General features: G+C 41.9%; 1 long non-coding RNA gene across 1 annotated transcript in view; it reads left to right on the top strand.

Moving 5' to 3' along the window:
- The window catches only part of LOC141573769 (uncharacterized), a 128,600-nt gene that overhangs the window by 38,962 nt on the left and 62,399 nt on the right, over positions 1-27,239 (top strand). Inside the window, exon 5 of the long non-coding RNA XR_012499894.1 lies at positions 1,641-1,770. This is a non-coding gene — a long non-coding RNA (uncharacterized LOC141573769). The remainder of the gene's footprint in view (positions 1-1,640; positions 1,771-27,239) is intronic.

Below are 27,239 nucleotides of genomic sequence, written 5' to 3'. Positions count from 1 at the left end.
GCTAGTTTAGTTTGTTTGTTTGTTTTAATGAGGGAGCGTTGCTGTGTAGACTGTATGCATGGAATACTTTTGCCACAAGGGCTGTTTTTAGTATGGGTGGTTCCCACGTCTTTCTCCTATGTGTTCTGGCCGTTATCCCCTTGACTAGAGGTGTGATTGGTGTTGTGGTGAGTGAAGCCTGCACTGGTTGTTGCGCAGGGCCTCCTCTTTGCTCTGTGGTTGTCACAGCCCTGATGGGGAGAGGGTCTGCTCCCCTGTTGTTGTAATAGAGGCTACCAGACCCATTTCTGAGCTGCGTTGTGTGGTGGGTGGAACTGGAGTGCTTGCACTGGAAGAGGAGATTCTCAATACTTGAGTGTCCCTGAACAAGCCATGGAATCTGCCCTGGATATTGACCTGGGGTAGAGGAGAAAAGCACGGCAGAGAAGATCTGAAGATGGCAATGGGGGAAACGAATTAGCTTTCTTCTATCCTTTTTCAAGGCCAATTCATTTATTAGCCAGTTCCTCCTGTAAACCTTCATTACTATGTAAACTCTCTCTCAGTTTTTTACAACCTGAGATAACCTGATTGACCCAACGATCATATATGACTTGTTAGTCTGGGATCAAGTGAAGATTCTCTACTAGGACCAGATGGTTCTCTTTTGACTAAACAGAAGACTGGTCCAGGGATCAGCAGCATCAGTGTCTTCTGGGAGCTGACAGAATTGCAGAATTTCAGGATCCATCCCAGACCTATGTAATAGGAATCTATCTTCTGACAAGTTCCCAAAGTGATTTACACGCACATGGCAATCTGAGAAGCACTGATCAGAGAACTCAGTATGTTTTGGATTATCTGCTAGATGAGAAATTGCTCATTTTGATCTCCAGATTGTGAGATGCTGAGTTAGAAGGAGCTTGGAATTATGAGACCTGGGTGCTAGCTGTGTTACCCGGGGCAAATCATTTCTAGGACCCACCCTCTGCTTTCTCATGAACTGTAAGTTCCCATCTGGCTCTGACTTTCTGTCCTTCTAAGAAACTTCAGTGAAGCAACAGAAAAAGCATAAAGCCCAGTTGAGATTTAATAAACTGGGTAATAAATTGATTAAAGAGCCACTGCAGCTTTCCCACGTCATTGTGTAACTGTGATGGAGGGTATTGTCCATGCATCCAAGCCTGTCATACAGTCCTTTGTGTTAGCCCAAATGAAAAGTAATTTCCTGTTTAATAACAATTATCTCTCCTTCATTGAGGAGGAAGCTTATTTGATGGGAAAGGAAGATTACTGCTAAAACAAAATAATATTTAGAGCAAGAGCCTGCCAGGAGCTTCTGAATCACTGGTATCGGAATGATTAGTAAATTCTTTATTTGAAAAATGTGGCTAATTGGGTTTAGTCTGGTGTGTACGGATTTCTTTGGAAGAAAGCTCTGTTGAAAATCAAAAAATTGCGCATAATAATCATACTCAACCTACTGAATGCCAGTCATGTGTTGGTGTAGATGAAAGACATCACTGGGTTTCAGTACTTAGGAATCTATGTGTCAGGTACATCACTGAATCACTGTGTGACAGTAGCAAAATTTCTTTCTCCTTCTATGGTTCAGTGCTGTTATCTTAAAAGTGATCTGATAGGACTATTCCATCCTGCAGGTTAATGGCTGCTCCCTAACAGAGGTTGCCTGGAACTTTGAGCTGAGAAAGACAGCAGGACTTGATGCAATCTCAGTAGGAAGGAGCTGACCGATTAGTAATGTCTGCTGTGGGCAAAGGACGTGACAAAGTAAGTTCCATTTGTTTGTAAGTTCCTGGGCTTGGAGGCTCTCTAAGGATATCGATTTTTTAAAAAATATTTCCTCCTGAAAGTGTTTATAAAAGGTTCTTCCTATAGGATAAAAACAAAAGAGAAATAGACTGATTACTAGGTTTGCTGTGGCTCTTCTGGAATCTTTTAAAAGCTTCAGGTACATGTGTGTTTTTGTGTTCTAGAGATCAACATGCAGGGCAAGCTCTGAGGAAAAGGAAAATGTGCCTGGATTTAAAAGAAATTCAGTGTGAGATATCTGATAGGTTGAAAGCGATTTATGAAATGAGTACTCTGTTTTGTTAGAACATAGATTGTTGTTCCATTCAGAGGCCCTTGATACGAAACAGATGCCCAGTCTATAAATCAGACACCCTGCAGTAAGGAGCTGGCATTTCTATATAAATTATTGTGGATCTGGGAAGGAGAAGCTTGGATGAACAAATTTTTATAGGCTCGTGGGCATAGAAGTAATTTTATCGTCATCTGTCTGGAGTGATCCCGCCCCCCACCTCCCATTCTTCCTAGAGGTTGGTGATGAGGAAAGAGTTGAAAGTTCTGCAGAGAAACATGGTCTTTGACCTAAAAAGTTCCTCCTCTGGTTTAACATGACCAGGTAGATAAGCGCCTCCTTTCTGGCCTGTAGAGAGAGCACCGCTCTGGCATTTGGGTTTCAGTTTCAAATGTAAATCTCCAAAATGGAGCTGGATTAAAGTGTTCCTTCGAGTGCAGAGAAGGAATCCATTTAGAGTTTCTTTTTTTCCCTTTTAGGTCATTAGCTCTTACTTCAGTGGTCTACTTTCTACTTCCCATTTTAAAAAGGAAAACTGCATTGTTTTCATGCCATTCCTTGGTTCTTCAATAGTTTTTGACAGGTCATTCTCTCTGCATCTGAAAGCACCAAGCTCATTTATTTATTCATTGGTTCCGTAAAAAGTACGCATTGAACTCCCTGATTGAGAGTCAGACACATGCCTGGCCACCCAGGTTTCAGGGCTGCACACAACCTAGCATGGGGCCATAAATATATTCAAAATGATAGACATTTCAAATATGGGTTCTAACTGAGGTGGGACATTCATATTCATTTTAGAAGATGTGTATTATTTTCTTCATTTTGATTGTACTATTTGAGTTGATCATATATTCACGTGGCTCAGAAATAAAAATGAAGTCAAAAGAAGTCTTCTAACAGGGAGGGTATAGCTCAGTGGTAGAGTACATGCCTAGCATGCACGAGGTCCTGGGTTCAATCCTCAGTACCTCCATTAAAAATAAATAAATAAACCTAATTACCCCCTGCCCGAAAAAAAGAAGTCTTTTTCGAACTCCTGACTCCAATTTCCCACCTATTTGTAACCACTCATTAATTTCTTGGATAGCCTTCTGGTGTTTATTTTTGCACAGGTATAAACCAATGTAAATATATTCTTATTTACCCCCCTTTTTTACATAGAAAATAGGAGACTATCTGTATTGTTTCGTATCCTGCCTTCTTCACTTAATAGTTTTCCTGAGCTATTTTGACAGGGCACTGAAGATTGCATTCTCCTTTTCACTGCTGTGTAATACTGTGCGAAAGAACCGTGGTTTCTTTATCTGCTCCTCTTTAGATGGACACTTGGGTATTTCCAGCCACTTGCTCAAGCATGCACACAACTATGCAATCAATATTGGGTTTATCTGTCATTTGACTTCATGCTGGTTTAAGTATAGCTGTAAAAAAAAAAGAATTCTTGAGAGTGAAATTGCTGAGCAAAAAAGTAAATGCACTCATAATTTTGATAGGCGTTGTCAGTGAGCTCCGCAAAGCGCATGTACCATTTTGTACTCTTGCCAGCAGCGTGTGAGTGCCTAATTCTGCTATTTATTGCAGAATGTGTTGTGTAAAATTTTTGAATTGAATTTTTGCCAACTTGATAGGTGACAAATGATATCCTCATGTAGTTTTTGACTTGCATTTTTCTTACTGTAAGTGAAGTCAGACATCTTTTCCAATGGGTAAGAGCCATTTATATTTCTTTTTCTGTGACCTGTCAAGTGTTCCCGTCGTATTTCTATTGCTTTGTTGATGTTTTGTTCTTCACAGTTTCTAGGTGGATTTGCTCTTATTCATGAACATGTGTTAAAGAGCTAAGACTTCTTTTTATGTGCACTTGTTTGATCCTTATGGCAAGTGTGGGAGCTGGGTATGGCCAGCCCATTTTAAAAGTGAGAAAACTGAGATTCAAAACAGTTAAGTAATTGACTGCAGGCCACCCAGCCAGTGAGAGGCAAAACTGATGTTCAGATCCAAGTTTATCCTACTCCTAAAGCCTTTCCTCTTAATCCCCCAGTAGGACTGTTTCTCTTAGGGAGAGACCAGAATTAACTAATTCAAACTGGCTTTCATTTCCCAAGCACACAGGGTGACAGAGGAGGGTTTTGCTGAGACCATGCTGGGTGGCATGTGGAAGCCCAGCTGGGATTAGAAACATGCCTTGCATAATCCACCCAGTGAATAATCCACAGGAAGATTGATTGTACCTCCCGCCCCCAGGAAAGTATTGCCACATCGCATCTGAAGCCAAGAGGAAACAGAGATGACAAGTGGCTGAAATTACACAGGAAAAGGATCACACCGAATCAGGCATCAAAGCATGTGTGTGGGCGCTGTGAACCAAGCACAGACATCAGACTTTACCACGAGTGTCTTCCCATTAGGAGCCCAGGGAAATTTTAAACATTGCAGCTTCATCTGCCGCTGCTGTCTTAAAGGAGGCTTCAGGAAAACCCAAGTTACAGACGCCATCTAAAAAGTCCTGCACCTAGTTCTTCCTCAAACAACTGGGGCCAGCTCCTGCAGCTCAGGAGTTCTTGGGAGGGAGGATTTCCCTTCCCAGCTGTCCCCTCTGTTTAAAGTTGTGCTGTGACTGAACACTAGAGCTGGCCCCAGGAGACAAAGAGATAAAACTGTGGTTCATTTACAGCGTTTGACAAATCTGCAAGATTCGAAGAAGTGCATTACCACATGATTAAAACCCCAGGTTCTCCCCTCCGAGAATAAGTGTGTGAGAACATTCCATTACTGACTGAATAATGTAGTTGCTGCAGTTTTCTGCCAGTTCAAAAATACAGGCAAGATGCCCATTTTCACTCTATTTACCGTTCTAAAATCCATCTTCCTTAAGGCAACTTTCCTCATTTTCTTTCACTTTAGTTTATGGTGACTCGATAAAATATGAATCCAGTGGATTTAAACTTAATTAAGGCTGCCATCATGGTTTTTAGGGAGGTAATATGTGTGTATGAGGGCTTGTGTTAACAAGATTCAGGAGGTGTCCCCTGGTGTACAGACTGATCACTCACACACAGGAGGGGTTTCTGAATGGGTTTTGTTTTGCCAAGCATTTAATTAAAGTTTTCATTAAGATACTGAGGTCCAGCATTTCCCCTCAATGTGTATGTTCAGAAGTGGAAAAAAGTCCTGCAAACAGATTTTTAGTATTGTTCCCAAGGCTTCAGCTTGATACTATAGGAGAGCAGGTATAGTGTAACCAGGAAGATCTTTGAACTGTAGGCACATCAGAAAACAAAGGTTGGTAAACTTTTCTGCAAAGGATGTTGACTTGAAATAAATTGACTGCCAGCTATTTCTCCAGCGAAAATAGGTTTTTTCAGATCAGCAGAGACTTGCCATTCGGGGCCTGCCAACTATGGTAAGCCACGTGCAAGTCCCCTGCTCAGCAAGGGAAGGAGACCGCTTTTATAGAGGAGAAAGGGAAGTTGGGAGGGCTAGAGTAAACAAAGAATCCATGGCTTTTCATTTACTGAGTCCTTGCCAGGAAAGAAGAAAAGTCTTCTTCCTTTTGGGCTCTTCTGTTGTCCTAGGGCATGAGGGCTCCCCCTTCTGGTCTCCCGACTCTATTTAACTGAGGTTTCTGTTTATTTTTTTTTTAAACAAGGCACAGATAGAAATAAAAGCAAAAATAAACAAATTAAGACCTAATTAAATTTATAAGCTTTTGCACAGCAAAGGAAACCATAAATAAAACAAAAAGACAACCTATAGAGTGAGAGAAAATATTTGCCAACAACGCGACTGACAAGGGCTTAATTTCCAGGATATACAAACAGCTCATACAACTCAATTCCAAAAAAAACAAACAACCCAATCCCAAAATAGGCAGAAGATCTAAACAAGCAATTCTCCAATGAAGACATACAAATGGCCATTAGGCACATGAGAAAATATTCAATGTCACTAATTATCAGTGAAATGTGAATCAAAACTACAATGAGGTATCACCTCACACCTCACAGTCAGAATGACTATCATTCAAAAGTCCACAAATGACAAATGCTGGAGAGGGTGTGGAGTAAACGGAACCCTCCTACACTGCTGGTGGGAATGTAGTTTGGTGCAGCTGTTATGGAAAACAGTAGGGAGATTCCTTAAAAAACTGAAAATAGACTTACCATATGATACAGCAATCCCACTCCTGGGTATATATATCCAGAGGGAACTCTAATTTGAAAAGATATATGCACCCCAGTGTTCAAAGCAGCACTATTCCCAATAGCCAAGACATGGAAGCAACCTAAATGCCCATGAACAGATGACTGGATAAAGAAGTAGTGATATATTTATACAATGGAATACTACCCAGCCATTAAAAAGAATGAAATAATGCCATTTGCGACAACATGGATGGACCTGGAAATTGTCATACTAATTAAAGTAAGCCAGAAAGATAAAGAAAAATACCATATGATATCACTCATATATGGAATCTAAAAAATATGACACAAGTGAATTTATTTACAAAACAGAAACAGACTCAGACATAGAAAACAAATTTGGAATTACCAGAGGGGAAAGGGAGGAGGGGTGTAGGGATAAAGTGGGAGTTTGGGATTTGCAGATGCTAACTACTATACATAAAATAGACAAACAACAAGGTCCTACTGTAGAGCACAGGAAACTATGTTCAATACCTTGTAATAGCCTATAATGAAAAAGAATATGAAAAGAAATATGTATGTAATATATATATAACTGAATCACTAATCACTATTAACACATTGTAAACTGAGTATACTTCAATTTTTAAAAAAATCAATAAAAAAGGGACAGATAGTAAATACTTAAGGCTTTTAATGTCTCTGTCACAACTCTTCACCCCTGCCGTTGTAGTACAAAAGCAACCACAGCCAACACGTAAATGAACAAGAGTGGCTCTGTGCCAATAAAACTTTATTTAAAGAGAAACCAGGCAATGGGTAAGACTTGGCCCGACAGCCATACCTAAGCTTCCTATAGAGCAAAATGTTCCCTGGGTGGGGAATCCTGTTCTGGGCAGTGCCTTCAAGTTGTGAGAATAACAGCCACAAAATTTGAACTGAACACAACCAAAAGGACCATGGAGGTGTCTTCCACCAATGCTGCATTTTCATTCTTCTTCTGCCATGCGCCTCTATCTTTACAGTTTGCTTTCTCTGCTTTCCTGGCTGATCCTGGAGACAGTGTAGGGGAGGGGGTGAAAGTTTGGCCTTGTAGCTCATTCACGCCTGGGTTTAAATCATGTTTCACTCACTTATTTAAGTGCTTAGCTAACAGGATTGTGTTCGATCTTTCAAATGAGGCTTGAGGTAGAGAATCAATAATATTACTGTGATGATTATGCGTATGAATGACGCTTCACAAATTAGTACTCAGTAAGTATTTTTAAAATTTATTTATTTATTTTAATTTCTTTTTTTTAATGGGAGGAGGTAATAAATTTTATTTAGTTATTTATTTGTTTTTAACAGAGGTACTGGGAATTGAACCCAGGACCATTGCACTTTAACCTCCCCCCTCAATAAATATTTTAAAATGTACAAAAGAAATCTAAATTGTTACTGACGGGTAGTTTCTGGCATCCTCTCTCCTTTTGTGAATCTAATTCTGAATTTCTTCCAGATGTCCATATTTGATAAGGTTGGAAGCAGAAACGTCCTCAGGAGAGGATGAGTAGTTGTTTTGTCTGGGGGTGATAAAAAACAGAACCACAGTGGCTCAGATAAGAGTAGCTGGTGCATCGTCGCACCCAGGCTGGTGGCTCGCGTGGTCTTGGGTCTCCCACTTTCGCGTTATTGTCCAGTGGGGCTGCTCTGGCTCTGTCTGCAGTTAAGCAATCAGTAAGTTCAGAGCAGAAAGGGCAAGGAGCAGGATGCTTCGTAAAATCACCCGGTGACTCCCGCACGTCCTCTTTGTCGTGTGAACCTGCTTTACTGTGGGAACTAGCTGTCCTCACCTTACCTCTTTGTTTACTCGTTTGTTGTCTGTTCCCTCCCGATAGAATATAAGCTTCTGGAGTTTGGGGACTTTTTTATTTGCTACTGTTTCTCTCATACCTGATACAATGGTGTGTTGCAGATGCAAATTCTTTATCCTTAGAATGAATTGCAAAGTAAAATCATTTCACTTTGATATACTGAAAGGATTACTCTTTGTGTCCCTCAAAGTGCTTTTTGTAAGTCCTCAGTACAAATACCAGGAGTGAACACCTGAACAATGAACAGAATATCAGTCAGCTTGGATTAGTGCCAGAAAATAATGATAGTTAACAGTGATTACATGCTGAAGGGTGTGCAAAGTGTTTTACATGCCTCCCCCACCTGCCCCAAATCCAAGGACAGCGGGTAGCAGTAGTAACAGCAGCAGTCACCTCATTTTAGTGATAAGGAAACTGGACATCAGGAAAATTCAATAACTTGCCCAAGGTCATACCACTGAGAAATGAAAAAGCTAGAATTTGACCCAAGTGCACCTGATTTTAAGTGCCAAAGTCTTAAACACCAGGTTATATTACCCTCAGAGGAGACTGCTGAATTGTGTGGACAGATTGAGATGATTTCAGGATTCCTGGACTAATGGGAATAAGTGATATTTGAGGTGCAATAGACCCGTCTTTAATATGTGTGGCAAAGAGATACAAGGAATCACTTTGAGAAGGAATTACTGCACTTAGTCATTGTCCATTGACTTGACAATGAGTCTGTCTGAACTTGTGTTTTATTACGATTAGTGATAGGCGTTCAACTTAAATTCAAGGGAAAGCTAATGAAGTGAAGTCCAAAAGTTAGCAAAAGGAGAAAAATAAATCAAGCTGATAAAAAACTAAATCTGAAGATTTTTTTCCCCAACTATTTGAAGTCACATTTCTTTATAAAGGGTCATGTCCAAATCTTTATTTAATTAGACATTTTCTTTTTTGGATAGAGTGCAACTAAAAATCATGACCATAATCCAGGTGTTAAGAGCTGTAACTATAAAATGACTTGGAATTCATTCTTTTAAAACACAAATCAAAATCTTCCGGTTTAAGCAGTGTGGGATAGCAGGAAACATCCAGGACTTTGAAGCAGACACATCTGGTTTTTCAGTGCTGGCTTTGCCAGTTTCTGCCTGAGTGGTGAATGTTTGCTCACTTCCCTGAAACTTGGTTTCCTCATCTTAAAAAAAGAGGGAGATGGATACTAAAATCTCTCCTTCAGTGTTTTGTCATGAAAAAAATCAATGAAATAAAAATCACTTCACGCAGTGTCTGCCAATTATAAGCACCCCTGAAATGATGAGTTGGGCTCTGAATTTAACATCTGATGTCTCTCCTGGGGATTTGCTATGTTCATTGCTAGCACCATGATAATAAATAGTACATTTCTGGACGTTTACTGGGGGCGTAGCCCAATGCAAATCACTGGGCTTGCTCACCACTTTTTCTTGGTTACAGATGATTTGATCCTTTTTTAACGTTTAAAAAAAATGAGAGGGGGAGGGTATAGCTCAAGTGGTAGGGCGCATGCTTAGCATACACAAGGTCCTGGGTTCAATCCCCAGTACCTCCTCTAAAAATAAATAAGTAAACTTAATTACCTCCCCTCCAGAAAAAATTAAAATTAAATTTAAAAAATTGAGGAATAACACGCCTACCGCAGCATGCATAAGTCTTATGCATAGTGCTCAGGGAAATTTAAATGTGTAGACAGCCATGTATCCCCAAGCAGAATCAAGACAAAGAGAATCCAGTACCCCAGGTTTCCTCATAACCCCATCCCTAGCCAGAATTTCCCCGAGGGGGAACCAAAATTCTTCTATGTTTTTTGTAACTTTGTGTTTTGAAATAATCTCATCTTTACGAAAAAAAAATTGCAAAAGTAGGACAAAGAATTCCTGCTTACCCGTCATCCAATTTTCCCAAGCGATAACGTGTTTCCTAATCACCAACAATAATCAAAACCCGGAAATTAACGTTGATACAATACTGGTAACTCTACTACAGACCTTATCTTAATTATTCCACTAATGTTCTTTTTCTGGCCCAGGATCCAAGCCAGGTTCACACATTGTATCCTGCTGTCATCTCCCTTTAGTCTACCCCAATCTGGGACAGTGCCTCCCTTTTTCCTGTCTTCCAGGACATTTTAAGGGACTGGCCCATTATTTTGTATAATGTCCCTCAATTTATGTCTATGTGATGTTTCCTCACAATTAAATTCACGTTATACGTTTTTGGCAAGAAAGCCACAGAAGTGATGTTGTGCCCTGCTTCCTGCTTTCTAACTGGAGATACATGATAATCTCTTGTTAATTAGTAGTATTCAGCCTTGATCACATGATGAAGGAACTCTCTCCCAGAGTTCTCAACTGTAAAGTTTTTTTTTCCCCTTTCTAATTAGTAATTATCTCTTTGGGAGTTATTTTTCAGACCATGCAAATATCTTATTACTCATCATACATTCACCGCTAATTTTAGCATCCATTATTTGCCAGACGGTGGGTTTCTATTTTTATCATTCCTTCTATATTTCTGAATTAGAATTCTCCTGCAAGGAAGAGCTGTCCTTTCTCTTCCATTTATTTCCTCATTTAATGATTTATTCGTGTCAATCTGTACTCACGGAGATTTATTCTGTTCTCTGTGTTATAATTCATTACTATCAGAATTTATTTTATTGCTCAGATTGTCCACTGGGCAGCTTTGGCTGTGGGAATGCCCTTCGTGTTGGCTCCTGTGCCCTTTAAATGTGCTCCATTATCTATTTGAGCAGTTTCTCATTTTGTAAAACTGGAAGAAGTTCCAAGCTCATCTTGTGTTTTCCCTGCCCCAGCCTTGGAATCAACCATTTCTTAGAGAAGTCCTGGTTCCTTTTAGGGGAGAATGGCACAGAGATCACAACCTGGGAATTACACATGCTCACTGTCACTGAATGTCATTGTTTTCATTGCTTCTAGAGCCTCCCAACACAACACACTGGGAAATATACATGTATATACACACACATCTCCATCTGTGTCTCCTATCTATGCATATAGCTATCTGTGTATGTGTGCACGTGTGTACATATGTACCATGGTTTCATAATTCTGTGCCAGTTCAACACCACAGGGTTTAGATTTTCTAGTCTTCCTCCTCTTCTTATTTATGACTCTGTTCTCTGACAGTGAGAAACCCGTATCTCATCTATAATATATTCAACTAACTTGCTCTCTCCTTGAATACATATAAGATGGCTTCAGAATTGCTAACATAGCCCTGTTTAAAATATTTCTTTAGTGTCACAACATATAGTGAAAATGCTATTTTCTAAAGTTACTTTAAAAAAAAATTCACGCACCCCTCACCCCTAGTCATTCTGTTACTCAGTTGTAAAACAGGTTCATTTGTCACTGTTTGTATTCTCTTTGGGGTCCCCCCACATCCTGGTGGATTTCAAGTACATACTTATCTTTGAGAATGCCAAAGTCACCAGGGTTCTAAAATCCAGAGCTGAACTCAGAAGGGTCACTCCCTTTGCATTTCTTCCACCCCATTCCCATTTCCCCACTCCTCCCAGCCCATTCCCACCCATCTCCTGTAGGGAGCCATTTCCATTAGTTTCCATTTTACCTTTCCTCTGTGCCTTTTGGACAAGGGAGCAACCACCTGTGTATTTTCTCTTATCTGCGGCTTTCTTCATGAAAGAGGGTAGACTACAGATACCCTCTTGCGCTTTGCTGTTTTTCACTGAAAACATGCTCTGGACGTCACTTTCAATCAATTCATCAGGATCTCCCTCATTTTTTTATTTCACATCCAGCAACACAGCCCTCCACTGTGATGCACCCTGCTTATTCAACCAGTCTCCTGTGGAGGGGCACATAGATTGTTTCCAGTATTTTGCAGTTCCAAACAGGGCTATAATAAATAACTTATGTGTATGAGTTTATGGTGCTTTATCTTCAGTATAAATTCCTAGAAGGGGGATTGCTGGGTCAAAAGAAAAGTTCCTATGTAGTTTCATTAGATATTTCAAGTTCCCCTCCACAGGGCTCCTACTAGTGTGCGTTCCCACCAGCAACGTACAGGTACCTGTTTCCCTCACAGGCTTGCTAACAAAATGAGTTGTCATCATTTTCAATTTGATTTTAAATGAAAATTTAACTATGAATTGACAGGTAAGAAATGGTATTTTAACATTGTTTCAATTTACGTTTATTTAATTACCTAATTAAGAGGGAGTTTGAACATCTTTCCATAAGTTTAAGGGCCAGTTGTATGTGGATGTGTGTGCTTTTGTCTGTGTGGGTTTGTGTGTGTGTGTGGTCTGCTCATGTGTCTTTTCCTTTCTTTTGTTGTGTTTGGAAGCCAATTTTTAAAAGCTCTTTACATTTTAGGAGTAGAAGTCTTTTTGATCTATGTTGCATATATTTTCTCCCAGTTTGTCAGTTGTCCTTTCATTTTGTTTATGGTATTCTCCAGTTGTGAAAATTTTTAAACATTTATACAGTCAATTTTATCAAACTTTTCTTTTATTGCCTCTGAATTTTGAAGCCATTGTTAGAACACCTTTCCTTACACTAAGGTTAATAAGGAATTCTTCCATGTTTTATTCTAGAACTTGTAGAGTTTCCTTTTGATTTTCCTTTTGATTTTTCCATTTGACTTCTTAATCTGTTTGAAGCTTATTCTTCTGCACAGTGTGAAGTGTGTATTATATTTTAGCCTTTACAGTTGGCTCCCCAGTTTTCTCAGCCCCATTTATTAAAAATCTATCTTTTGCCCTCGTGATTTGAGAGGCCACTTCTGTTAATGCTAAAATTTCATTTGTCCTTGAGTCTCTTTTGAGGCTTTCAGTTCTATTCCACAGGTCTATGTGTCTTTTCATTTCCAAGTACAACACTGGTTTAATTATAAAGGCTAATTATCTGTTAGAGCAAGACCACACTTGAAATTTTTCTTTTTTTAGTGTGGGTAATGTTATTCTGACTACCATCACTGTAGATTAATTTTGCCTATTTTTGATCTTCATATGAATGGAACTATACAATTCCATTTATATGAAGTGTGTATTGTTTTATGTTTGATTTCTTTCATTTAATCTTAAATCTGCGAGATTCACCCACATGGTTGGAAGGACCAGTGGCTCGTTTATTTTCATGGCTGTGTAGTATTCCTTTACCTGCCCATACCACAATTGCCTCATCTATTCTTTGGTTGATAGACAAAAGCATTGTTTCCAATTTGAAAGGTACTATTGACCTTCTTATGCTTGCCTATGCACACATCTCTTAGAAATTCCTAGGAATGAAATTGCTAGGTCATAGAATAAGTGTATTTTTAACTGTAGTAGATATGACCAAATAGTTTTTCAAAGTATTTGACCAATTTATATTCCTACTAGCAAGTATGAGATTTCCAGTTGCTCCACAGCCTTGCCAGCACTTGATACTGTCAGTCTTTTAATTTGCCTTAAAGGAAAAAAAAGGAAAACTTTGCATGACATAAATCCTTCTCCTTGAAACTCAGGAGCCATTTCCAAAGCAAGGAACCCCCTAGAAAGGAAACACACACACACACACATAGCAGGTCTCATTTTTCATCACAACTGACAATTTATTCATGGCAGTGATGAATAATTCATTTTTATAGAAGAGTATGAAAAAGCAGTTAGTCTAGATTCAGCACACAGTTTGTTCCCCACTCAAAAGTCGTTTCCTCTTCTCCTCCTCACTAGCAGGACCTCAGTTTTTTTCAGCAGCCATCCGTCAGGGAAGGAGTGCCAGCTCAGGGGTGAATCCTGATTAAGCCCATTTTGGTTTTCCCATCCCTTTCACCAGTAATTAGCTAAAGAATAAGCATGTGACCTTTGTCTAGTCAATGACAAAGGAAGAAAGATCTGCTGAGGGACGGAGGGGCTCCTTGGAAGGGTTTCCTTACTATTAAGAAGGAGCTTCCAGAAGAAATGGTCCCTTTTTGCCTCTGGATGTGGTGTATCTGGATGAGATACATGGGGCTGCAACAGCCATCTGACTGCCAGGCTGAAGATGAAACACATACATGAAAGAATTACAAGAAATGGAGATGGAGCCTTAAATAGAGGTCCTGGAACCTGCCCCATCCAAGTTCATGTGAATTCATATATTTACACGTTGTTTAAGACCATTTGGGCTGAGTTCTTCTATTACTGGCCACTGTAATGAATAACCCTGGTATTGCGCTGTGTGAAAATAAAGAGATGCTCTTATTAATCCCTTATAAATACATGTAGCAACCTCCTCTTTGTCTAGACCAGCGGTTCTCAGTCTTTCACGAATGCATTAGAATCACCTGCAAGCCTTATTAAAACAACTTGCTAGAACCCATTAGGGAGTTTCTGATTCAGCGAGTCTGGAATAGGGCATTTTGCCAAGTGATGCTGATGCTGCTGGTCCAGGGACCACACTCTGAGAACCACTGTTCTAGAATCTAGACATCATCTTACTGTACTTAGCAACGTGCTTTTAAAACTCAAGTCTTTCATGGACTTTTTCATGTCAATGAATACAGATCTTTAACATCATTTTGAGTGACTGCCTTGTATTACGTGTGTGGCTATACCAGAATTTGCAAAACCATCTTACTAATAATAGACACTTCTGTTATTTTGGATTTTGTATTAGTATATGAACATGGACAGTCCTGTCATCAATATCATTTTATAGTGATCCTGACTGTTTAGTAGTTTCCTTAAGGTTAATTCCTAGAAGTATCAGAAGTAGCTGATCAAGGCGAGTTATTTGGGTTTTTTTTTTTATCCTTCATGTTTTGTCTTTATAATCCCTCTAATCTACTTCCAGATACATTGCTGCTAGGTTTTGGTATTTTGTCGGAGGATTTTTGGTTGATCATGACTCAGCAGGTCAAGACCTTGGCCCTTTGCCTTGCAGTGATCATTCTTTCATGTTAAAAGACTTGACCACTAAAGATCACGGCGTGGGCCATTCCATTCATGAGAGTTAATTTAGTGATTTTTTTTTACCAGGGGGAGTGAAGGGAAGCCTGCGAGCTTCTTAAGTCTTTCTTTCTCTGCATCATGAGGATTTGAACATGCTTTGTATCTTCATCATGTTTTTCTTTGTGACTTAAAGAAACCAACTGCTCAGTGCTGCAAAGATCAATGCTTGCATTTGGATGTCATCTGTCAATCATCTCAGAGATGAAAGAAGGTCACCCTGCAGGGGGGAAATCTGGGTTCAAGTTATGGCTGTGATGCTTGAGCATGGAAGCATTTATTTTCAGATGTATCTGCCCTCCTTCGTCAGAGTAAGCACCTTTTGTTCAGCGGGGTTGTTTGGTATAATTCAGGGGAGGAGCGTTCACCAGAAGAAAGCTGGCAAACAGAACGCAGATAATACCTGCTTATTACTGGTCCTGGCTTGAGTTCTTTAGAAAGGAGAGCCTGCGGCAAAGATTGAGGCACCTAGGACATTTTCATTTTAAGTATCGAAATTTATCTCTCTCACGTAAAAACCCAGTGATGGATGGTTCACTACAGGCATGGCAGCTCAATCATCATTGATTTGTGGCCTCCAAAACTGTTTGAATTATTGCTGCTTCCCAGCCATTGGGGAGTGGGGTGATAGAGGAAAGAAAGAAAGGAAGAAAGGAAGGAAGGAAGGAAGGAAGGAAGGTAGGAAGGAAGGAAGGAAGGAAGGAAGGGAGGGAGGGAGGGAGGGAGGAAGGAAGGAAGAAAGAGGATGGGAGGGAGGCGTATTCTCAATCATTTAAGGGAAAGACCTAGAATTTGTATACCACTTCTGCTCACATCCTGTGGGTAAGAATGTAGTCAAACAGCCACATCCAGCTCTGAGAGTTTGGTCTTTTGCTGAGCAGCCAGGTATAAAGCACTAAAACTTTGATTTGGGAGCTTCACACCCAGGGAGGTGATGGTGAGGGGCAAAGTGAAGCCAGGCAAGGAATGATGGGAAGCAGTGTGATGCTTTGCATTCTGAGCCGGTCACGAAGAGACACATGGACCACTCATCAGGCTTGTTGGCTTTGCACACTGTGCTTCTCTGCAGAGAAGTTGCGAGGAGGCAGTTTGCCTGGGGGTACTCCATGGAAGAGGAAGAGGAAGGGGATTTATCTGTTCCTCTCCTTCCCAGTTCCCATTTCCCATTGTCAAGGTTCACCCTCGTGGGGAGCTGATTCTCCTGTTTTCCTGTTGAATAACCCAACCCCTTGGCAACTGCTCAGGAAGAAGATCCCCTGCCCCAGAAATAAAAGAATGACCCCATCCAAATAAGGCACTAACCAGGAGAGAGGAAGGAGCAGTTAGGAGAATCTGAGAAAGTGTGTAAGATGTGTGTTTTAGTACATACTGTCATCTTGAGTGGACAATTAATGGGCCTTTGCTGTAAACTTTCTAACTGAAGTCTACCTCTTGGAGTTCTGAGCTTCTTGTTCCCATAGCTTACAGAATGAACAAATTGATCAGAGGCCAGTAGGGAGAAGGGAGTCTCCCTTCATCTTTGGCCAAGAGCTCTCCTGCCATAGGGATGCTCTTGTTGGGCATTTGAGAAACCTCAAGGATGATTTACTCTCCCTGCTCACCTCCCCCCATGGATGCCAGTTAGGATGCTGTGAGAGGTTGTCCATCTTTCCTTCCTTCCTTCCTTCCTTCCTTCCTTATTCCTCCCAAAGGAAGATTCATGTGTGATTGCCTTTGTTTTGTTAAGATGGCTAAACTCCTTCATGGGATTTTTCCTGGAAAACAAGCCATGAGCAAACCAACCATTTCAAATGACATCGAACGTGGGTGCCTAGCCAACCAAATTAGTATGACTTCAGGTCGTCTTTGACCAAGCTTGACATGTTTGTTTACTGTAAATCTGTGAATTTAGATTTACAACCAAATCACAACATAACTAAAAGACTCCCTCTCCACTAAGAAACAGGCTCTGTGCATTTTGCGACACCTATTTTCAAAGGACTTTAAAAGCAGCCATGTGATCTTATTGGCACAAATGCTGTTTAGGGGATAGAATGCTTAGTGGTTAAGTTCACTTCCTATGGAATCAGAAGGCCTAGAATTGAGTATCTCGGTGACCTTGGGCATGTTGCCAAATATTCAGACTCCTAGTTTTATTTTCTGTATAATGAGGATTATTACAGTGTCTAGACCCATAATAGTATCCATCCTTCTCCTAGAATCTACTCCACAGGGATGTTGTAATAACTAAATGGGATAAAACATGGCAAGCTCCTGGCACATAATAAGGTCTTAATAAATGGCAAAAGTTATCACAATCATCATTATCATCATCATCATTTCATGGTATGGCTCGCTATTGTTCCATTCGTTGACATATGGTTCCCTGTTGTTGACATTTGGGGGTTTTTTGCAACCTTTCATTTCGGTCAAGGACTAATGGCAGTGGTTATATGGCGTGAGGCCAGGCCAGGGTGGTGCCTGTCCTGTCAATCCTCCAGTAGTTGGTTGATCACAGATTATACTACCATCATGTTAAACTCCCTTTAGAAGTCATTTTAGTTCTCACTTCAAAGGGCAAGTGTCGTTACCTTCGGTTTATTTCCCACTATCTTGTTAGGAAGCCTTGTGAATAGGGCCTGGGGATTGTTGAAAACCCTGCAGAGTTTCTGGGTCTCCCTTGTGCACTGAAAGACTCTCCTTGTCCACTGAAACTTCCTGATACTCAGGGCTCAAAAGGATCACATCTAACATTGAAATTCTACCCTTTATTTTACTTAAAAGTGACAACAACAAAATAAAAACCCCTACCTCATGGTAACAGAGTTTGTCAGGGCAATATTCCTATGGAATTGTTCATCGCTGACAGGCATCGTTAATCAATTTGTTTACACTTGGTTTAGGATAATTTGGCAGTTATGAAGTCTGTTCATTGGTTTCTAACAGAAACCAAGAGCTTATCCCATAAATGTGGCAGCTGTGGAACTGAGGACGTGAAGGCTCTCCCTTCCTGTTTTGGAGCATGTATCACTGCAGTGGCTCCCCACCCCTCCAGCTCAGGATAGATGGATTACAGTTGGACTGTACGTCCCATAAAGCAGTGTTAAATTTTCTTGACTCAGCAATTCTTAGCTGCAAAGACAATGATTCATCTGGTCAATGCCAGCTTCCAACTGAGAAGGAAAAAAAAGGAAGAGCATTAGGAAGATTCACCCATAGGCTCTTTCTTACCATTTCTCCTCCAAGCCTACTTTTATAAAACCACTGGGTTCCAGGATCAGAACTCTTGGACCTGACCTTCCTAGCTCTTGACCCTCAAAGAAGACAAAAGTGAAACCAGAATGAGTCCTATGAAGAAGGTGATGGGGAAGGTGAGGTTTGAGAAGTACGAAGCTGTGGACGAATAAACATACTGGCTTCTGCTGGCCTCTTGGACCACTCCTCGTGACCCAGTGTCTCTCCCTCCCTCCAGTCCAAGCACACTGGTCTCCTTACACTCCCTCAAATATGCAAGTTCTTTCGAGATGACCTGGAGCTCTTCCCCTCAGATCTTCTCATGTCTGGCACGTTCTCAGCTCAATGATCACTTCTTCAGAGACCCCCGCAATCACCCAGTTGAAAGGAGCGCCCCCACCTCACCCCAACAATATTCTTTTAACCATTCACCCTGTTTTATTGTTTTCTTAATCCATCAGATTATCTGAAAGTATGGCTTATTCACTTATTCACCATTCACTTATTTTATGTCTTTTCCATCAACCACATGAGGCCCATGAAAGCAACACCTTCACTGGCCTTGTTTTCCACTCCAACCCCAGTTCCTGAAAGAGACTGGGTGCTTAGTAAGTGCAAAGAGTGCTTGACAGGGGGTCAGACGATGTGGGTGGCATTTCCAGCACTGGTGCAACCCAAACTTGGCTCATTCCCCAATCATCCCAAACCTCCTTCCCTCATCTGTCAAGTGAGGTAACAGTACCTACCTCACAGAGTACTTGTGAAGATCATTAGAACGATGATCCTGAAAATATTTTTTAACCTGTTATTATTACATGTGGATTTCCTAAAGGACCTTGATTAGTGAATGATTGAATGAAATCTCATGGCAGTGGAAGGGGGCATCTTACCATCAGACAGATACAATAAAAGATACTTACCCATCCAGAGAAAGTATGGAAGTTACTACCCTAAGAAATTACACCAGTAGACTGTACAAATTCTAGAAAGTTGAAGCAGAAGGAGATGTCAAGCTGTAGTCAAGTGATGTTTAGATTTTGGGTTTCTTGGGAGCCCCCTTGGAGTCTCACTGTGGTCAAGGAGAAATCGGAAGGAAAGGAGAGCCTGAGTTGACAGGAATCCATGCCCCTCCTCCCCTCAGTTAGTCAGCTCAACTCCATTTTTATGCTTTTTGCATTGTTTCAGAAGCTAGTTATTTATTGCTCATCCTTTACTTCCTTCCTACAACCTGATTTTGTGTGCAGTGGCAATAGGCCAACGTCAAGGTGTTGGGTGTGATCACAGCCATTCAGGACAATGCTGCCTCTCAATTCCTGGTCTTGCTGGCAGCTACAGATTGGTATATGACCCAGGCTGGGCTCATGAAACATGAGACGTCCCTGATGCTAAAGCTTTGGGGGAATTAGAGCTAAAAGGTGACACGTGTGGCTGTTACTCACCTTGCCTTTCTCCCTTCCCCCTCCCTTCACTGCCAACATCACGTCTGCTGCTCCATCAGCAGTCTTGTCACCATGTGGCCGTAAGCACGAGAGGAATGCCTGGAATCACAGAGACATTGAGTTTGACCTCAGGGAGCCACGGAACCAATGCCAGCAAACATCTGGCTCCAGAATTCTTGTCATGTGAGGAAAGGAACCCACTACTGTCTCACCTACTTCATTTGGGTTTTTGTCACTTGCATCTGAAAAAGCATTCCTAACTGACATACACATACTATGCTTTCAGATAAGATTTTGTTTAGATCAAGGATTCTGAGGCTAGAAAGAGTTTGAGACATGTGATCTTGTCCCATCTTCTCATTTTAAAGATCGGGAAGGGGTTTTAATTGTCTGTTGCTGCAAAACAAACCACCTGAAAACTTAGAGGCTTTTTTATTATCTTTTACAATTCTGCGAGCTGACTGGGCTCAGCCAGGCCGTTCTTCTGCTCCTTGTGATGCCTTCTGGAGCTACAGTTATCTGGGCTCAACGGACTTACTTGTCTACCTGGACAGGAACAGCTGGAAGTTCGGGCTCTTTCCTTCCACATGTATTCTCAGAGCCTCTCCCTCTCCGCGTGGCCTCTCCACATAGTCTCTCCATTTGGTCTCTGTAGCCTGTTAGTTTTCCTACATAGCCCCTCAGGTTTCCCCAAAGCGCAAAAGTAGAAGCCACCAGGCCTTCCCCAGGCTTAGGCCAAGATCTGGCCTCCTGTCCCATTTGCCACATTCTACTGGTTAGTGAGTCTCAGGGCCATTTAGATTCTAGGGTAGAGGAGTGTACAAGGGTGTAAATATCAGAAGGTGTGATTTATTGGGGGTAGGCTTTGCACACTAGCTATGCAGAAACTGACTAACCCGGATGTGAAAGCTAGTTGTCTAAGCTGCTAGAGTCTAAGTATTTAATTTAGCAGATCACTGAAGGGATGAGAGGCCCACCGTGGGATGCAGTGCCGGGGAGGAGAGAAGGTTCTTACCTCTAGCCTGTTTGCTGGGAAGGCTGTCCTGTGCATGGTAAGATGCCTCCCTGGCCTCTACCTACAACATGTCAATAGTACCTCCCTTCTGGTTGTAACAACCAAAAATGGCTCCTGAATACTGCCATATGTCCCCTGGGGACAAAACAGCCCCAGTTGAGAACAGTGGCCCTGGCCGTAGTGGTGTTTAGAGGTTCTGTTACTTCACAGATGCCCGTCTGGGCTGGAGAGGCTGGTGGTACATGTGGGCCATTGGAGCACATTTATATTCTTAAATTCTTCCAGTGGGAAATGCCTTTATGTAATAGAAAAAGATAGGACAATCAGTTTCACACTCTGGGCTGCTTCTTCTTCGTGGAGCCTTTGCTTTAGATAAAGGCTTTTTAATTTCTGCGATCAGTTCACCAAGGAGTGCTTTTAAGACTGTGCCCCCCAGTGGAATCTGAACTGGTCATATCCTTCACTGACCATACATAGTGCTAAGCAATTCCCTTACTATGTCTCCTTTTTCTTTGACCAAAGGTTGTCCACAAATGAGTAAGTGGATTTTAAAGCTGTGGGGCTATGTGAGTCAGCTAGAGAAGTAGGCAGATAGAGAAAGAGGAAAAGATGGTGGCCCAGGCCAGGATCCACCCCGAGTCCCTTCAACATTTAGAAAAGGAAGAAAACCAGAAGAATGTTTATACACACACCTAAAGACGTATACATACTTATATATATATGCACATATGCAAACACATGTATGCATATTTATATATGTATGTTTCTGAATTTTTGTATTCATTGGAGACCAGTTGAATATATGAGTAAGAAGGAAGAGTCTAGAATAATTCTAGGTCACATTTAGATAAGGCAGATGAATCAATCGGATCACTGCCGAGTCCAGGCTTGTGACTGCCCCCTCTAGAATTTGACAGGCCGGATTTATGAGCTCCACAAAACTTGTCTGCCTTGCTTACCACTGTGTCCACGGTCCCTGGAGGAGTGCATGGCATGGAGTGGATGCTCACGATATGCTTGTTGAATGAATGCGTGTCTGTGCTGTAAGGCAAAACACTCTGACACGGGGAGTCAGATGAATGGGGACATAGGTGCGACTCTGTGTGATATCACTGCAGTTGGTGCCATCGGTCCCCTACCCTGATCCCTTTTAACTAGAGGGGCATCTGTCTTCTAGTGGCTGCAAGTGTCGGCTTAATCCAGATGAGAGAAAATGATGACCTGGACCAGGGTACTGTCAGTAGAAGTGTTAGAAGTGATCCAATTCTGGATTGAATTGTTTATATTTTTTAATTTTCTGTGTGTTATGATGTTTTGACATCTTTAAAAAACCTTTCTGGCTGTGGAGAGACTGCCCCTCCCAGGGCTGGCCAATTCTGAGTAAAGGGCACCACTGGCCTTTGATATGCAAACTAACCAGTCCAGAGCCAGATCATTGTATCCCAGGAGGCAATATTCCTCTGCCTTAATCTTCCCCAAGCCGGGGACCAGGCAACTAGAGACCACCCTTAGAGCTTAAAGTCTGGAGAAATTACTCAGAGTTGCCAATCCTAAACTGTTTACTGCGCCGTGCCCTGTTTTGCCTTTTCTGCGGAAACCCCAGCAAAGACTCTGACCTAGACTTCCCCTCCTTCCTGTCTTCTTTCCCCTGACCCAAACCTGGTGCTCCTCACATGGCCCAGGGTGGCCTGCCCTGCCTCCTGTTTCTAGGACCCTGTGAGGATATTAAACCTTGTTTTCCTGAGCCTCTCCTATACCTGTCTTTGTGGCCACGCCTGACTGACCATCTCATAAAAGAACACAGACCATGGCTACATTTTGATGATAGAGCCAACAGGATTTCCTGGTAGATAGGATATGAAAATGAGACAAAGATTGCAGATGAGGATGAATCCAAGGTTTCTGGCCAGAACAGCTGGATAGAGGAAGTGGGAATTTGCTGAGATATGGAAGACTGCAGATGGGACAAGTCAGGGGTGGAGCGAAGGAATGGGAGTGAAGTTTGGGCCATGTTAATTTCAGCACATCTGTTAGCCCTCCAAAAGGAGAAACTGAGTAGGTAGTTGAAAAAGTCAGTCTGAACTTTAGGATAAAGGTCTAAGCTAGAGATGTAATTTGGGAGTGATTGGCGTAGAGATGATGTTGAAAGCCATGGGACTGAAAGAAATCACCCAGGGAGTGAGTATTTAAAGAACAGAGGACCAAGGACTGAGCTTCGAGACCACCGAAACTTAAACTAGGTTTTCCTCAATGGTTCTCTAAGGTTCCTTGCCATTATCTTAGCCTGTCATCCTCTTGAGGCTAATAAGTTTCTCAGTCTTTTCCCAAATTCAGTGTATTTCCTTTTAATTATTCATCACTTGAATCCAGTTGTCAACTGTTCTGTGATCTCTTGCGGTATGCCAAGCTTCACCAAAACAGTGACATCAAACACCAACATTTGTTACATCTCATGATTTTGGGGGTGCAGAAGATGGGCTGGGTGGTTCTTCTGATCCATCTGGGGCAGCTGGAGGTCTGTCAGTGGTATTCAACTGGGGCGTAAACTAATGTGTTCACTGAGGAGAGATGTAAATTGAATCTTGCAGCCAAGCATGTAAAAGCCGATGAAAATAAGTTACTCTATATTGTGCAGGAAGAGAGGGTTGGGTACTCCTGGGGAGAGCACTGAAGTCTTCTTGGCTCCCAGAGCTGTTACAGAAGTTGGGGGACATGACCGGAAATTTGGTAAATCGCAGCGTAAAGAAGAAGAGGCAACTTTACTCATGCACAGGGGAAACAGAATGAATCCCATTGGAGCGTGGACTTTCCTCTAGCTCATCACTCCCATTTCATCTAGTATTTGAGTTTTGGCCTCGTGGTCTAGGAATCCTTGTGCAGAAGCTGCTGTGCTGCACACTGTGCTGCACACTTTCCAGATTCCTCCAGGCAGAAGCGGCCGTTTGTTCTGCTGTGTTCCTGCAGTGTTTTGTACCCACAGGAGGTCTTCACTGTCTGCGGAAAACTGGCACTGGATAAAAACCTCAAAGAAGCAGCAGACCTCAGTGCTTAGTGTGAACGTAGGTTTGGTGTGAGGGCAGGCTTAACGGGACTCAACCCCGAAAGAAATTATAAAAAGAAATGATTCCTCACTCAAGAAAATGTTTTTTTTCTGATTGCAACTACATGTAAGAGGCAGAGAATGAAGCAAGGGTTTATTGTTTTGCTTGGCATTAGGTTTTAATCAGTGAAATTTTACGATAAAGGGCATGACAAGTCATTCTTTACTCAAGTGCCAGTTTTCCGCCTAATATAAAAAAATCAGTTTTGCATTTATATGCACATCTGTGTATGTGTATAGGTAATATTCCAGAGCTTCACCCCTATTTTAAACTTTTCTGGTCTACAATATAGTTACAGAAAAGTGTGCAAGTCATACGTGTAGAGCTGAATGAATTTTTATTTTCATACACTCTTCACACAAAGGTAGTCAGCACGCAGCTCCAGAAACAGAATTTTACTAGTGCCCCAACTCTCCTCTTGTGCCCAAACCCACTGCCCCCGAGCCCCCACCAAGAAACAACTCTCCCATCTTCTGACAGCATAGGTGAGGGCAGCTTGTTCTTGAACTTCATATAAATAAAATTATATTTTGTATCTGCCTTCTTTTTCTCCACGTTATGTCTGTGAGATTTATATTTGTCATTGCTGGAAGTGCTTTATTCATTCTTACTGAGTGTTGTATATTTCGTAGTCTGCACGTACCGAAATTTACCCATTCCACTGTTGATGGATATTTGGGAGGCTTCCAGTTTGAGGCTCTTAGGAAGACGGTTATTGTGAACATTCTAGTACGTGAGTTTTGGTATACACAGGTATGCATCTCTTTTGGGTCATGCTGGAGGTGTTCTTCCCTGTGAATCTATTAACTTGGTTAACAGCAACAAAATTGCTGCTTCAGTGACATTTTATACATTGTTGGAACCACACACCTTGGGTTTAATTCACCTTTGATGTACTTTACAAAAGAGCACATAATGATTCAGCATTAAATTGGAAAGCTGTTACATCTACAGTTTTTGTGGATCCAGAAACAGAGTAGCAGGGTGCAAATGATGTGGTTGAAACAAATACTCATCAAGGGAGGTTTACATCGATTCTTGTAAATATTTGTGGAAGGAACCTAAGAAGACAGATCCCCTCAAGGAAATGAAGCTGCCAATCATGCGTGAGTTCATGCCGTTTCTCAGAAATGTGCAAAAGCATTTCCCATCCCACATCAGCCCATGCAGCCAAAGGAAGGAGACAGTCCAATTCCTTGAAATAGATGAATGAAATCTCAGAGCAGCTAGAAGCTGTTCACGTGGCACGCAGGACTGTCCTTGAGGCCTTGTGTCATCATTTGCTTGGCACATTTTTACTCTTCCTTGGAGGTATATAAATAACAGCGCATTTACTGACAATGGTATCATATTTTGATGATATAGGAAAATTAGAATGATAATCTTAAAGCTGCCATTGATTGGTCCAAGCATTGCCCTTAGCAATTTTCACTTTCTCTCATTTCATTTGATCTTCTTGGCAGCCCTATGTGGTATGTAATCTCTTTAGCCCTGGAGAAATTAGGTACCTTGTGCAAAGCTACCATGGTGGTTAGTGATGGAATGAGGGCGCAAACTAAGGGATGTGGAAATGATTGAATACTGACCACCCAGTGCTGGGAGGTCTGCGGTTTTTCCAGCTATTCTACTTGGAGGAGAAATTCATGTGAGGTGATGAGGATGGGAAGATTGTTGAGGCACCATGTCTAGGCGGCATTCTTCACTCCAGCTTTAACGGTCGGAAAGCTACCACTGTGGTCCAAGCTCTCATCATCCGTTACCTGTGTTAGTTATAAAAGTTTCCTGCGAAGTCTCCCTGCTTCCAATATCATCTCTCCCTAAAATTGTTTGCAATGCAGCAGCTCGAGCGAGCATTTAAAACACACTTCAGAACACATTCCCCCTCTGCCTCAAACCCTCCAGTGGCTTCGCATCTTACTTGGTGTAAAACCTAAGCATCCTCCAGGCGTTGTGCCACGTGATCTTATCTTGTTCTCTGATTTCCTCTCGTCGTTCCCCTCCACCCCAACCCAGCAATATTGTCCTCCTTACATGCCCAGACTCAGGGCCCTTCTGGTTGTGCCCCCTAGAGACAAGGATTTGAGTGTAAATTATTTATTTGCAGAAGCAAATGAAATACCCATGGGACATTGGGAAGGGAGATAGGGACCAGAAGTCTCCTAATACAGGATGTTACCAAGCCAGCTACCACGGTGGGTGACTGATCTCAGTCCGATGGCAAAGTCTGGGAGCCAGTGTGCAACATGCATCAGGGTTACCCCTCCCGAGAGGCAAGGGGCTTGGGGGTTAATACCCCGACTCTCTCCTGTCTCTGGCAAGCTTTGGTCTCACCACTGCCAGCCAGGTGTGTGTTTCTGTGTGTCTGTGTGGGCATAGCAGACTCCAGTGCCCAGAGACAGCCTTTAAGTAAAAAGGATGCAAATGCTGGTAATTCCACATCAGGCTGGCGCTCAAGTAATAAAGCTGGAGGCATATGGACAAGACCCTGAATGTGTCCACTGCAGGCCCCTGTGTTTGGTGTTTCCTCTGCCTAGAACACGCTTCCCTCTGATGTTTGCATTTTAGCCTTTCAGGTCTGTGTTCAGGTAACTCCTCAGGGAGACCTTTTCTGATCACCTTCTTTAAATTGCCACCTGACTTTTAACACATACACGCGTCTGGTTTATTGTCTTTCTTCTGTCCCTAAACGGAGACACCACAAGGGCAGGATTTTGGTCTGTTATGTTTGTAGCTTCATCTCTAGTGTTTAGCATGGTGACTGGTACACAGTAGGACTTCAGTAAATATTAAAGGGGTGAATGAAAGTTCATTTTAAAAAGTCTCTATCTCCCAGGGGCAGGGTATAGCTTGGTGGTAGAATGCATGCTTAGTATGTACGAGGTCCTGGGTTCAATCCCAGGACCTCCAGAATAAATAAATAAAATAAAAATAAACCTAATTATCCCCCCAATTTTTTAAAAGTCTCTAGCTCCTATTTGTCAATTATAACCCTCAGAGATGAAAAAAAAAAGTGATTAATTGACATCTGCAAACAGAAATATATACTATTTAGGACCTGATTATGAGCAGCCTTACTTAAATGGCCCTCAGTCTCTCCCTTTCATAAATGCTGGACGTCTACCACGTGCCAGGCGCTGTTTAAGGGACTGGGAATGCCGCTATATATCAGCTAGGAATGACTTTTGGCAGGAGGTGGCAGAAACACCAGAAGCAATGACTTAAACCAAGTGAGGGTTTTATTTTTCTCATGTAATTAGAAGTCTAGACATAGGCGGTCAGGGCTTGTGCCGTGGCTCCAAGAGGCCATCAGGGACCCTGTCTGCTTCTGCCTCCTCCTTGTGGTCCCAAGTTTGCTGCTCTAACTCCAGCAGTGTCTGCCTTCCAGGCAGGAAGAGGGGAATG

The sequence above is a fragment of the Camelus bactrianus genome, chromosome 17 (assembly GCF_048773025.1).
Source record: "Camelus bactrianus isolate YW-2024 breed Bactrian camel chromosome 17, ASM4877302v1, whole genome shotgun sequence".
Classification (NCBI taxonomy): domain Eukaryota; kingdom Metazoa; phylum Chordata; class Mammalia; order Artiodactyla; family Camelidae; genus Camelus; species Camelus bactrianus.
This window is presented reverse-complemented; position numbering and strand designations above follow the sequence as displayed.